The 13,674-nt window shown below is 50.4% G+C and overlaps 1 protein-coding gene across 2 annotated transcripts in view; it reads left to right on the top strand.

Moving 5' to 3' along the window:
* LOC140392864 (pregnancy zone protein-like) overlaps positions 1-13,674 on the top strand; it is a 391,109-nt gene that overhangs the window by 301,681 nt on the left and 75,754 nt on the right. The window lies entirely within an intron of this gene.

Here is a 13,674-nt window from a genome sequence, read left to right as displayed (position 1 = left end):
CACCTCTTCATTTCACCTGTCGTCATCTGGTCCATCGGCACCTCTTCATTTCCCCTCTCTTCACCTGGTCCATCCCCACCTCTTCATTTCTCCGGTCTTCGCCTGGTCCATCGCCATCTCTTCATTTCTCCTGTCTTCACCTGTCCAACTCCCCCTCTTCATTTCTCCCATCTTCGCCTGTTCCATATCTTCATTTCTCCTGCCATCAGCTGCTCCATCTCCACCTCTTCATTTTTCCTGTCTTCACCTGGTCCACCTTCACCACTTCAATTCTCCTATCTTCACCTGGTCCATCTCCACCTCTTCACTTCTCCTGTCTTCACCTGGTCCATCTCCATCTCTTCATTGCTCCTATCCTCACTGGTCCATCTCCATCTCTTCATTTCTCCTGACTTCACCTGTCCATCTCATACCTCTTCATTTCTCCTTTCTTCACCTGGTCCATCTCCACCTCGTCACTTCTCCTGTCTGCACCTGGTCCATCTCCACCTCGTCACTTCTGCTGTCTTCGCCTGGTCCACCTCCACCTCTTCATTTCTCCTGTTATCACCTAGTGCATTTCTATCTCTTAATTTCTCCTGTCTTCATCTGGTCCACTTTCCCTCTTCATTTCACCTGTCGTCATCTGGTCCATCGCCACCTCTTCATTTCCCCTCTCTTCACCTGGTCTATCCCCACCTCTTCATTTCTCCGGTCTTCGCCTGGTCTATCGCCATCTCTTCATTTCTCCTGTCTTCACCTGTCCAACTCCCCCTCTTCATTTCTCCCATCTTCGCCTGGTCCATATCTTCATTTCTCCTGCCATCAGCTGCTCCATCTCCACCTCTTCATTTTTCTGTCTTCACCTGGTCCACCTTCACCACTTCAATTCTCCTATCTTCACCTGGTCCATCTCCACCTCTTCACTTCTCCTGTCTTCACCTGGTCCATCTCCATCTCTTCATTGCTCCTGTCCTCACCTGGTCCATCTTAAACTCTTCATTTCACCTGTCATCATCTGGTCCATCTCCACCTCTTCATTTCTCCTGTCTTCGCCTGGTCCATCTCCACCTCCTCATTTCTCCTGTCTTCGCCTGGTCATCGTCCACCTCTTCATTTCTCCTGTCTTCGCCTGGTCCATCCCTATCTCTTCATTGCTCCTGTCTTCCCCTGGTCCAGCTCCACTTCTTCATTTCTCCTGTGTTCACCTTGTCCACCTTCACCTCTTCAATACTCCTGTCTTCACATGGTCCACCTCCACCTCTTCAATTCTCCTGTCTTCACCTGGTCCACCTTCACCTCTTCATTTCTCCTGCCATCAGCTGCTCCATCTCCACCTCTTCATTTTGCCTGTCGTCACCTGGTCCATCTCCACCTCTTCATTTCTCCTGTCCTCACTGGTCCATCTCCACCTCTTTATTTCTCCTATATTTGCCTGGTCCATCTCCATCTCTTCAATAATTCTCCTGTCTTCACCTGGTCCATCTCCACCTCTTCATTTCTCCTGTCCTCACTGGTCCATCTCCACCTCTTCATTTCTCCTATATTTGCCTGGTCCATCTCCATCTCTTCAATAATTCTCCTGTCTTCACCTGGTCCATCTCCATCTCTTCATTTCTCCTGTCTTCACCTGGTCCATCTCCACCTCTTCATTTCGCCTGTCGTCACCTGGTCCATCTCCACCTCTTCATTTCAACTGCCGTCAGCTGGTCCATTTCCACCTCTTCATTTCTCCTGTCCTCACTGGTCCATCTCCACCTCTTCATTTCTCCTATATTTGCCTGGTCCATCTCCATCTCTTCAATAATTCTCCTGTCTTCACCTGGTCCATCTCCACCTCTTCATTTCTCCTGTCCTCACTGGTCCATCTCCACCTCTTCATTTCTCCTATATTTGCCTGGTCCATCTCCATCTCTTCAATAATTCTCCTGTCTTCGCCTAGTCCATCTCCACCGCTTCACTTCTCCTGTCTTCAGCTGGTCGACCTCCACCTCTTCGTTTCTCCTGTCGTCACCTGGTCCTTCTCATAGATTTCATAGAATTTACAGTGCATTAGGAGGCCATTCGGCCCATCGAGTCTGCACCTGCTCTTGGAAAGAGCACCCTACCCAAGGTCAACACCTCCACCTCATCCCCATAACCCAGTAACCCCACCCAACACTACAGGCAATTTTGGACACTAAGGGCAATTTATCATGGCCAATCCACCTAACCTGCACATCTTTGGGCTGTGGGAGGAAACCGGAGCACCCGGAGGAACCCCACGCAGACACGGGGAGAACGTGCAGACTCCGCACAGACAGTGAACCAAGCCGGGAATCGAACCTGGGACCCTGGAGCTGTGAAGCAATTGGGCTAACCACCATGCTACCGTGCTGCCCTTAATTTCGGCTGTCATCACTGGTCCATCTCCACCTCTTCATTTCTCCTGTCGCCACTGGTCCATTTCCACCTCTTCACTTCTCCTGTCTTCGCCTGGTCCATCTCCATCTCTTTATTTCTCCTGTCTTCACCTGTGTCATCTCCACCTCTTCACTTGTCCTATCTTCACCTGCTCCATCTCTTCATTTCTCCTGTCTTCACCTGGTCCATCTCCACCTCTTCATTTCGCCTGTCGTCACCTGGTCCATCTCCACCTCTTCATTTCGCCTGTCGTCACCTGGTCCATCTCCACCTCTTCAATTCTCCTGTCTTCGCCTAGTTCATCTCCACCGCTTCACTTCTCCTGTCTTCATCTGGTCGATCACCACCTCTTCGTTTCTCCTCTCCTCACCTGGTCCTTCTCCTCCTCTTTATTTCTCCTGTGTTCACCTGGTCCATTTCCTCCTCTTCAATTCTCCTGTCTTCACCTGGTCCATCCCCACCTCATCATTTCTCCTGTCGTCACCTGGTCCATCTCTATCTCTTCTTTTCTCCTGACTTCAACTGTCCAACTCCACCTCTTCAATACTCCTGTCTTCACATGGTCCACCTCCACCTCTTCAATTCTCCTGTCTTCACCTGGTCCACCTTCACCTCTTCAATTCTCCTGTCTTTATCTGGTCCATCTCTACCTCTTCATTTTGCCTGTCGTCACCTGGTCCATCTCCACCTCTTCATTTCTCCTGTCCTCACTGGTCCATCTCCACCTCTTCATTTCTCCTATATTTGCCTGGTCCATCTCCATCTCTTCAATAATTCTCCTGTCTTCACCTGGTCCATCTCCATCTCTTCATTTCTCCTGTCTTCACCTGGTCCATCTCCACCTCTTCATTTCGCCTGTCGTCACCTGGTCCATCTCCACCTCTTCATTTCAACTGCCGTCAGCTGGTCCATTTCCACCTCTTCAATTCTCCTGTCTTCGCCTAGTCCATCTCCACCGCTTCACTTCTCCTGTCTTCAGCTGGTCGACCTCCACCTCTTCGTTTCTCCTGTCGTCACCTGGTCCTTCTCATAGATTTCATAGAATTTACAGTGCATTAGGAGGCCATTCGGCCCATCGAGTCTGCACCGGCTCTTGGAAAGAGCACCCTACCCAAGGTCAACACCTCCACCTCATCCCCATAACCCAGTAACCCCACCCAACACTATGGGCAATTTTGGACACTAAGGGCAATTTATCATGGCCAATCCACCTAACCTGCACATCTTTGGACTGTGGGAGGAAACCGGAGCACCCGGAGGAACCCCACGCAGACACGGGGAGAACGTGCAGACTCCGCACAGACAGTGAACCAAGCCGGGAATCGAACCTGGGACCCTGGAGCTGTGAAGCAATTGGGCTAACCACCATGCTACCGTGCTGCCCTTAATTTCGGCTGTCATCACTGGTCCATCTCCACCTCTTCATTTCTCCTGTCGCCACTGGTCCATTTCCACCTCTTCACTTCTCCTGTCTTCGCCTGGTCCATCTCCATCTCTTTATTTCTCCTGTCTTCACCTGTGTCATCTCCACCTCTTCACTTGTCCTATCTTCACCTGCTCCATCTCCATCTCTTCATTTCTCCTGTCTTCACCTGGTCCATCTCCACCTCTTCATTTCGCCTGTCGTCACCTGGTCCATCTCCACCTCTTCATTTCGCCTGTCATCACCTGGTCCATCTCCACCTCTTCATTTCTCCGGTCTTCGCCTGGTCCATCGCCATCTCTTCATTTCTCCTGTCTTCACCTGTCCAACTCCCCCTCTTCATTTCTCCCATCTTCGCCTGGTCCATATCTTCATTTCTCCTGCCATCAGCTGCTCCATCTCCACCTCTTCATTTTTCCTGTCTTCACCTGGTCCACCTTCACCACTTCAATTCTCCTATCTTCACCTGGTCCATCTCCACCTCTTCACTTCTCCTGTCTTCACCTGGTCCATCTCCATCTCTTCATTGCTCCTATCCTCACCTGGTCCATCTCCATCTCTTCATTTCTCCTGACTTCACCTGTCCATCTCATACCTCTTCATTTCTCCTGTCTTCACCTGGTCCATCTCCACCTCGTCACTTCTCCTGTCTGCACCTGGTCCATCTCCACCTCGTCACTTCTGCTGTCTTCGCCTGGTCCACCTCCACCTCTTCATTTCTCCTGTTATCACCTAGTGCATTTCTATCTCTTAATTTCTCCTGTCTTCATCTGGTCCACCTTCCCTCTTCATTTCACCTGTCGTCATCTGGTCCATCGCCACCTCTTCATTTCCCCTCTCTTCACCTGGTCTATCCCCACCTCTTCATTTCTCCGGTCTTCGCCTGGTCTATCGCCATCTCTTCATTTCTCCTGTCTTCACCTGTCCAACTCCCCCTCTTCATTTCTCCCATCTTCGCCTGGTCCATATCTTCATTTCTCCTGCCATCAGCTGTTCCATCTCCACCTCTTCATTTTTCCTGTCTTCACCTGGTCCACCTTCACCACTTCAATTCTCCTATCTTCACCTGGTCCATCTCCACCTCTTCACTTCTCCTGTCGCCACTGGTCCATTTCCACCTCTTCACTTCTCCTGTCTTCGCCTGGTCCATCTCCATCTCTTTATTTCTCCTGTCTTCACCTGTGTCATCTCCACCTCTTCACTTGTCCTATCTTCACCTGCTCCATCTCCATCTCTTCATTTCTCCTGTCTTCACCTGGTCCATCTCCACCTCTTCATTTCGCCTGTCGTCACCTGGTCCATCTCCACCTCTTCATTTCGCCTGTCATCACCTGGTCCATCTCCACCTCTTCATTTCTCCGGTATTCGCCTGGTCCATCGCCATCTCTTCATTTCTCCTGTCTTCACCTGTCCAACTCCCCCTCTTCATTTCTCCCATCTTCGCCTGGTCCATATCTTCATTTCTCCTGCCATCAGCTGCTCCATCTCCACCTCTTCATTTTTCCTGTCTTCACCTGGTCCACCTTCACCACTTCAATTCTCCTATCTTCACCTGGTCCATCTCCACCTCTTCACTTCTCCTGTCTTCACCTGGTCCATCTCCATCTCTTCATTGCTCCTATCCTCACCTGGTCCATCTCCATCTCTTCATTTCTCCTGACTTCACCTGTCCATCTCATACCTCTTCATTTCTCCTGTCTTCACCTGGTCCATCTCCACCTCGTCACTTCTCCTGTCTGCACCTGGTCCATCTCCACCTCGTCACTTCTGCTGTCTTCGCCTGGTCCACCTCCACCTCTTCATTTCTCCTGTTATCACCTAGTGCATTTCTATCTCTTAATTTCTCCTGTCTTCATCTGGTCCACCTTCCCTCTTCATTTCACCTGTCGTCATCTGGTCCATCGCCACCTCTTCATTTCCCCTCTCTTCACCTGGTCTATCCCCACCTCTTCATTTCTCCGGTCTTCGCCTGGTCTATCGCCATCTCTTCATTTCTCCTGTCTTCACCTGTCCAACTCCCCCTCTTCATTTCTCCCATCTTCGCCTGGTCCATATCTTCATTTCTCCTGCCATCAGCTGCTCCATCTCCACCTCTTCATTTTTCCTGTCTTCACCTGGTCCACCTTCACCACTTCAATTCTCCTATCTTCACCTGGTCCATCTCCACCTCTTCACTTCTCCTGTCTTCACCTGGTCCATCTCCATCTCTTCATTGCTCCTGTCCTCACCTGGTCCCTCTTAAACTCTTCATTTCACCTGTCATCATCTGGTCCATCTCCACCTCTTCATTTCTCCTGTCTTCGCCTGGTCCATCTCCACCTCCTCATTTCTCCTGTCTTCGCCTGGTCATCGTCCACCTCTTCATTTCTCCTGTCTTCGCCTGGTCCATCCCTATCTCTTCATTGCTCCTGTCTTCACCTGGTCCAGCTCCACTTCTTAATTTCTCCTGTGTTCACCTTGTCCCCCTTCACCTCTTCAATACTCCTGTCTTCACATGGTCCACCTCCACCTCTTCAATTCTCCTGTCTTCACCTGGTCCACCTTCACCTCTTCAATTCTCCTGTCTTTATCTGGTCCATCTCCACCTCTTCATTTTGCCTGTCATCACCTGGTCCATCTCCACCTCTTCATTTCTCCTGTCCTCACTGGTCCATCTCCACCTCTTCATTTCTCCTATATTTGCCTGGTCCATCTCCATCTCTTCAATAATTCTCCTGTCTTCACCTGGTCCATCTCCACCTCTTCATTTCTCCTGTCCTCACTGGTCCATCTCCACCTCTTCATTTCTCCTGTCTTCGCCTGGTCCATCTCCACCTCCTCATTTCTCCTGTCTTCGCCTGGTCATCGTCCACCTCTTCAATTCTCCTGTCTTCACCTGGTCCATCTCCACCTCTTCACTTCTCCTGTCTTCACCTGGTCCATCTCCATCTCTTCATTGCTCCTGTCCTCACCTGGTCCCTCTTAAACTCTTCATTTCACCTGTCATCATCTGGTCCATCTCCACCTCTTCATTTCTCCTGTCTTCGCCTGGTCCATCTCCACCTCCTCATTTCTCCTGTCTTCGCCTGGTCATCGTCCACCTCTTCATTTCTCCTGTCTTCGCCTGGTCCATCCCTATCTCTTCATTGCTCCTGTCTTCACCTGGTCCAGCTCCACTTCTTAATTTCTCCTGTGTTCACCTTGTCCCCCTTCACCTCTTCAATACTCCTGTCTTCACATGGTCCACCTCCACCTCTTCAATTCTCCTGTCTTCACCTGGTCCACCTTCACCTCTTCAATTCTCCTGTCTTTATCTGGTCCATCTCCACCTCTTCATTTTGCCTGTCATCACCTGGTCCATCTCCACCTCTTCATTTCTCCTGTCCTCACTGGTCCATCTCCACCTCTTCATTTCTCCTATATTTGCCTGGTCCATCTCCATCTCTTCAATAATTCTCCTGTCTTCACCTGGTCTATCTCCACCTCTTCATTTCTCCTGTCCTCACTGGTCCATCTCCACCTCTTCATTTCTCCTATATTTGCCTGGTCCATCTCCATCTCTTCAATAATTCTCCTGTCTTCACCTGGTCCATCTCCATCTCTTCATTTCTCCTGTCTTCACCTGGTCCATCTCCACCTCTTCATTTCGCCTGTCGTCACCTGGTCCATCTCCACCTCTTCATTTCTCCTGTCCTCACTGGTCCATCTCCACCTCTTCATTTCTCCTATATTTGCCTGGTCCATCTCCATCTCTTCAATAATTCTCCTGTCTTCACCTGGTCCATCTCCATCTCTTCATTTCTCCTGTCTTCACCTGGTCCATCTCCACCTCTTCATTTCGCCTGTCGTCACCTGGTCCATCTCCACCTCTTCATTTCAACTGCCGTCAGCTGGTCCATTTCCACCTCTTCAATTCTCCTGTCTTCGCCTAGTCCATCTCCACCGCTTCACTTCTCCTGTCTTCAGCTGGTCGACCCCCACCTCTTCGTTTCTCCTGTCGTCACCTGGTCCTTCTCATAGATTTCATAGAATTTACAGTGCATTAGGAGGCCATTCGGCCCATCGAGTCTGCACCGGCTCTTGGAAAGAGCACCCTACCCAAGGTCAACACCTCCACCTCATCCCCATAACCCAGTAACCCCACCCAACACTATGGGCAATTTTGGACACTAAGGGCAATTTATCATGGCCAATCCACCTAACCTGCACATCTTTGGACTGTGGGAGGAAACCGGAGCACCCGGAGGAACCCCACGCAGACACGGGGAGAACGTGCAGACTCCGCACAGACAGTGAACCAAGCCGGGAATCGAACCTGGGACCCTGGAGCTGTGAAGCAATTGGGCTAACCACCATGCTACCGTGCTGCCCTTAATTTCGGCTGTCATCACTGGTCCATCTCCACCTCTTCATTTCTCCTGTCGCCACTGGTCCATTTCCACCTCTTCACTTCTCCTGTCTTCGCCTGGTCCATCTCCATCTCTTTATTTCTCCTGTCTTCACCTGTGTCATCTCCACCTCTTCACTTGTCCTATCTTCACCTGCTCCATCTCCATCTCTTCATTTCTCCTGTCTTCACCTGGTCCATCTCCACCTCTTCATTTCGCCTGTCGTCACCTGGTCCATCTCCACCTCTTCATTTCGCCTGTCATCACCTGGTCCATCTCCACCTCTTCATTTCTCCGGTCTTCGCCTGGTCCATCGCCATCTCTTCATTTCTCCTGTCTTCACCTGTCCAACTCCCCCTCTTCATTTCTCCCATCTTCGCCTGGTCCATATCTTCATTTCTCCTGCCATCAGCTGCTCCATCTCCACCTCTTCATTTTTCCTGTCTTCACCTGGTCCACCTTCACCACTTCAATTCTCCTATCTTCACCTGGTCCATCTCCACCTCTTCACTTCTCCTGTCTTCACCTGGTCCATCTCCATCTCTTCATTGCTCCTATCCTCACCTGGTCCATCTCCATCTCTTCATTTCTCCTGACTTCACCTGTCCATCTCATACCTCTTCATTTCTCCTGTCTTCACCTGGTCCATCTCCACCTCGTCACTTCTCCTGTCTGCACCTGGTCCATCTCCACCTCGTCACTTCTGCTGTCTTCGCCTGGTCCACCTCCACCTCTTCATTTCTCCTGTTATCACCTAGTGCATTTCTATCTCTTAATTTCTCCTGTCTTCATCTGGTCCACCTTCCCTCTTCATTTCACCTGTCGTCATCTGGTCCATCGCCACCTCTTCATTTCCCCTCTCTTCACCTGGTCTATCCCCACCTCTTCATTTCTCCGGTCTTCGCCTGGTCTATCGCCATCTCTTCATTTCTCCTGTCTTCACCTGTCCAACTCCCCCTCTTCATTTCTCCCATCTTCGCCTGGTCCATATCTTCATTTCTCCTGCCATCAGCTGCTCCATCTCCACCTCTTCATTTTTCCTGTCTTCACCTGGTCCACCTTCACCACTTCAATTCTCCTATCTTCACCTGGTCCATCTCCACCTCTTCACTTCTCCTGTCGCCACTGGTCCATTTCCACCTCTTCACTTCTCCTGTCTTCGCCTGGTCCATCTCCATCTCTTTATTTCTCCTGTCTTCACCTGTGTCATCTCCACCTCTTCACTTGTCCTATCTTCACCTGCTCCATCTCCATCTCTTCATTTCTCCTGTCTTCACCTGGTCCATCTCCACCTCTTCATTTCGCCTGTCGTCACCTGGTCCATCTCCACCTCTTCATTTCGCCTGTCATCACCTGGTCCATCTCCACCTCTTCATTTCTCCGGTCTTCGCCTGGTCCATCGCCATCTCTTCATTTCTCCTGTCTTCACCTGTCCAACTCCCCCTCTTCATTTCTCCCATCTTCGCCTGGTCCATATCTTCATTTCTCCTGCCATCAGCTGCTCCATCTCCACCTCTTCATTTTTCCTGTCTTCACCTGGTCCACCTTCACCACTTCAATTCTCCTATCTTCACCTGGTCCATCTCCACCTCTTCACTTCTCCTGTCTTCACCTGGTCCATCTCCATCTCTTCATTGCTCCTATCCTCACCTGGTCCATCTCCATCTCTTCATTTCTCCTGACTTCACCTGTCCATCTCATACCTCTTCATTTCTCCTGTCTTCACCTGGTCCATCTCCACCTCGTCACTTCTCCTGTCTGCACCTGGTCCATCTCCACCTCGTCACTTCTGCTGTCTTCGCCTGGTCCACCTCCACCTCTTCATTTCTCCTGTTATCACCTAGTGCATTTCTATCTCTTAATTTCTCCTGTCTTCATCTGGTCCACCTTCCCTCTTCATTTCACCTGTCGTCATCTGGTCCATCGCCACCTCTTCATTTCCCCTCTCTTCACCTGGTCTATCCCCACCTCTTCATTTCTCCGGTCTTCGCCTGGTCTATCGCCATCTCTTCATTTCTCCTGTCTTCACCTGTCCAACTCCCCCTCTTCATTTCTCCCATCTTCGCCTGGTCCATATCTTCATTTCTCCTGCCATCAGCTGCTCCATCTCCACCTCTTCATTTTTCCTGTCTTCACCTGGTCCACCTTCACCACTTCAATTCTCCTATCTTCACCTGGTCCATCTCCACCTCTTCACTTCTCCTGTCTTCACCTGGTCCATCTCCATCTCTTCATTGCTCCTGTCCTCACCTGGTCCCTCTTAAACTCTTCATTTCACCTGTCATCATCTGGTCCATCTCCACCTCTTCATTTCTCCTGTCTTCGCCTGGTCCATCTCCACCTCCTCATTTCTCCTGTCTTCGCCTGGTCATCGTCCACCTCTTCATTTCTCCTGTCTTCGCCTGGTCCATCCCTATCTCTTCATTGCTCCTGTCTTCACCTGGTCCAGCTCCACTTCTTAATTTCTCCTGTGTTCACCTTGTCCCCCTTCACCTCTTCAATACTCCTGTCTTCACATGGTCCACCTCCACCTCTTCAATTCTCCTGTCTTCACCTGGTCCACCTTCACCTCTTCAATTCTCCTGTCTTTATCTGGTCCATCTCCACCTCTTCATTTTGCCTGTCATCACCTGGTCCATCTCCACCTCTTCATTTCTCCTGTCCTCACTGGTCCATCTCCACCTCTTCATTTCTCCTATATTTGCCTGGTCCATCTCCATCTCTTCAATAATTCTCCTGTCTTCACCTGGTCCATCTCCACCTCTTCATTTCTCCTGTCCTCACTGGTCCATCTCCACCTCTTCATTTCTCCTCTATTTGCCTGGTCCATCTCCATCTCTTCAATAATTCTCCTGTCTTCACCTGGTCCATCTCCATCTCTTCATTTCTCCTGTCTTCACCTGGTCCATCTCCACCTCTTCATTTCGCCTGTCGTCACCTGGTCCATCTCCACCTCTTCATTTCAACTGCCGTCAGCTGGTCCATTTCCACCTCTTCAATTCTCCTGTCTTCGCCTAGTCCATCTCCACCGCTTCACTTCTCCTGTCTTCAGCTGGTCGACCTCCACCTCTTCGTTTCTCCTGTCGTCACCTGGTCCTTCTCATAGATTTCATAGAATTTACAGTGCATTAGGAGGCCATTCGGCCCATCGAGTCTGCACCGGCTCTTGGAAAGAGCACCCTACCCAAGGTCAACACCTCCACCTCATCCCCATAACCCAGTAACCCCACCCAACACTATGGGCAATTTTGGACACTAAGGGCAATTTATCATGGCCAATCCACCTAACCTGCACATCTTCGGACTGTGGGAGGAAACCGGAGCACCCGGAGGAACCCCACGCAGACACGGGGAGAACGTGCAGACTCCGCACAGACAGTGAACCAAGCCGGGAATCGAACCTGGGACCCTGGAGCTGTGAAGCAATTGGGCTAACCACCTTGCTACCGTGCTGCCCGTAATTTCGGCTGTCATCACTGGTCCATCTCCACCTCTTCATTTCTCCTGTCGCCACTGGTCCATTTCCACCTCTTCACTTCTCCTGTCTTCGCCTGGTCCATCTCCATCTCTTTATTTCTCCTGTCTTCACCTGTGTCATCTCCACCTCTTCACTTGTCCTATCTTCACCTGCTCCATCTCCATCTCTTCATTTCTCCTGTCTTCACCTGGTCCATCTCCACCTCTTCATTTCGCCTGTCGTCACCTGGTCCATCTCCACCTCTTCATTTCGCCTGTCATCACCTGGTCCATCTCCACCTCTTCAATTCTCCTGTCTTCGCCTAGTTCATCTCCACCGCTTCACTTCTCCTGTCTTCAGCTGGTCGATCACCACCTCTTCGTTTCTCCTGTCCTCACCTGGTCCTTCTCCTCCTCTTTATTTCTCCTGTGTTCACCTGGTCCATTTCCTCCTCTTCAATTCTCCTGTCTTCACCTGGTCCATCCCCACCTCATCATTTCTCCTGTCGTCACCTGGTCCATCTCTATCTCTTATTTTCTCCTGACTTCAACTGTCCAACTCCACCTCTTCACTTCTCCTGTCTTCACCTGGGCCATCTCCACCTCTTCATTTCTCCTGTCTACTCCTGGTCCATCTCCACCTCTTAATTTCGGCTGTCGTCACTGGTCCATCTCCAACTCTTCACTTCTCCTGTCTTCGCCTGGTCCATCTCCATCTCTTTATTTCTCCTGTCTTCACCTGGGTCATCTCCACCTCTTCACTTCTCCTATCTTCACCTGGTCCATCTCTACGTCTTAATTTCGGCTGTCGTCACTGGCCCATCTCCACCTCTTCATTTCTCCTGTCGTCACTGGTCCATCTCCAGCTCTTCATTTCTCATGTCTTCACCTGGTCCAACTCCACCGCTTCTCTTCTCCTGTCTTCAGCTGGTCCACCTCCACCTCCTCGTTTCTCCTGTCCTCACCTGGTCATTCTCCTCTTCATTTCTCCTGTGTTCACCTGGTCCATTTCGACCTCTTTATTTCTCCTGTCGTCATCTGGTCCATCGCCACCTCTTCATTACTCCTGTCTTCACCTGGTCCATCTCCATCTCTTCATTTCTCCTGTCGTCACTGGTCCATCTCCACCTCTTCATTTCTCCTATATTTGCCTGGTCCATCTCCATCTCTTCAATAATTCTCCTGTCTTCACCTGGTCCATCTCCATCTCTTCATTTCTCCTGTCTTCACCTGGTCCATCTCCACCTCTTCATTTCGCCTGTCGTCACCTGGTCCATCTCCACCTCTTCATTTCTCCTGTCGTCATCTGGTCCATCGCCACCTCTTCATTTCTCCTGTCTTCACCTGGTCCATCTCCATCTCTTCATTTCTCCTGTCGTCACTGGTCCATCTCCACCTCTTCATTTCTCCTATATTTGCCTGGTCCATCCCCATCTATTCAATAATTCTCCTGTCTTCACCTGGTCCATCTCCATCTCTTCATTTCTCCTGTCTTCACCTGGTCCATCTCCACCTCTTCATTTTGCCTGTCGTCACCTGGTCCATCTCCACCTCTTCATTTCGCCTGTCGTCACTGGTCCATCTCCACCTCTTCATTTCTCCTATATTTGCCTGGTCCATCCCCATCTATTCAATAATTCTCCTGTCTTCACCTGGGCCATCTCCACCTCTTAATTTCTCCTGTTTTCACCTGGTCCATCTCCACCTCTTAATTTCGGCTGTCGTCACTGGTCCATCTACAACTCTTCATTTCTCCTGTCGCCACTGGTCCATCTCCACCTCTTCACTTCTCCTATCTTCACCTGCTCCATCTCCATCTCTTCATTTCTCCTGTCTTCACTTGGTCCATCTCCACCTCTTCATTTCGCCTGTCGTCACCTGGTCCATCTCCACCTCTTCATTTCGCCTGTCGTCACCTGGTCCATCTCCACCTCTTCATTTCGCCTGTCGTCACCTGGTCCATCTCCACCTCTTCAATTCTCCTGTCTTCGCCTAGTTCATCTCCACCGCTTCACTTCTCCTGTCTTCAGCTGGTCGATCACCACC

Source organism: Scyliorhinus torazame, chromosome 16, assembly GCF_047496885.1.
Source record: "Scyliorhinus torazame isolate Kashiwa2021f chromosome 16, sScyTor2.1, whole genome shotgun sequence".
In the NCBI taxonomy this organism is placed as follows: Eukaryota; Metazoa; Chordata; class Chondrichthyes; order Carcharhiniformes; family Scyliorhinidae; genus Scyliorhinus; species Scyliorhinus torazame.
Note: the sequence above shows the minus strand (reverse complement) of the source record. Positions and strands in the feature narration are given on the sequence as shown.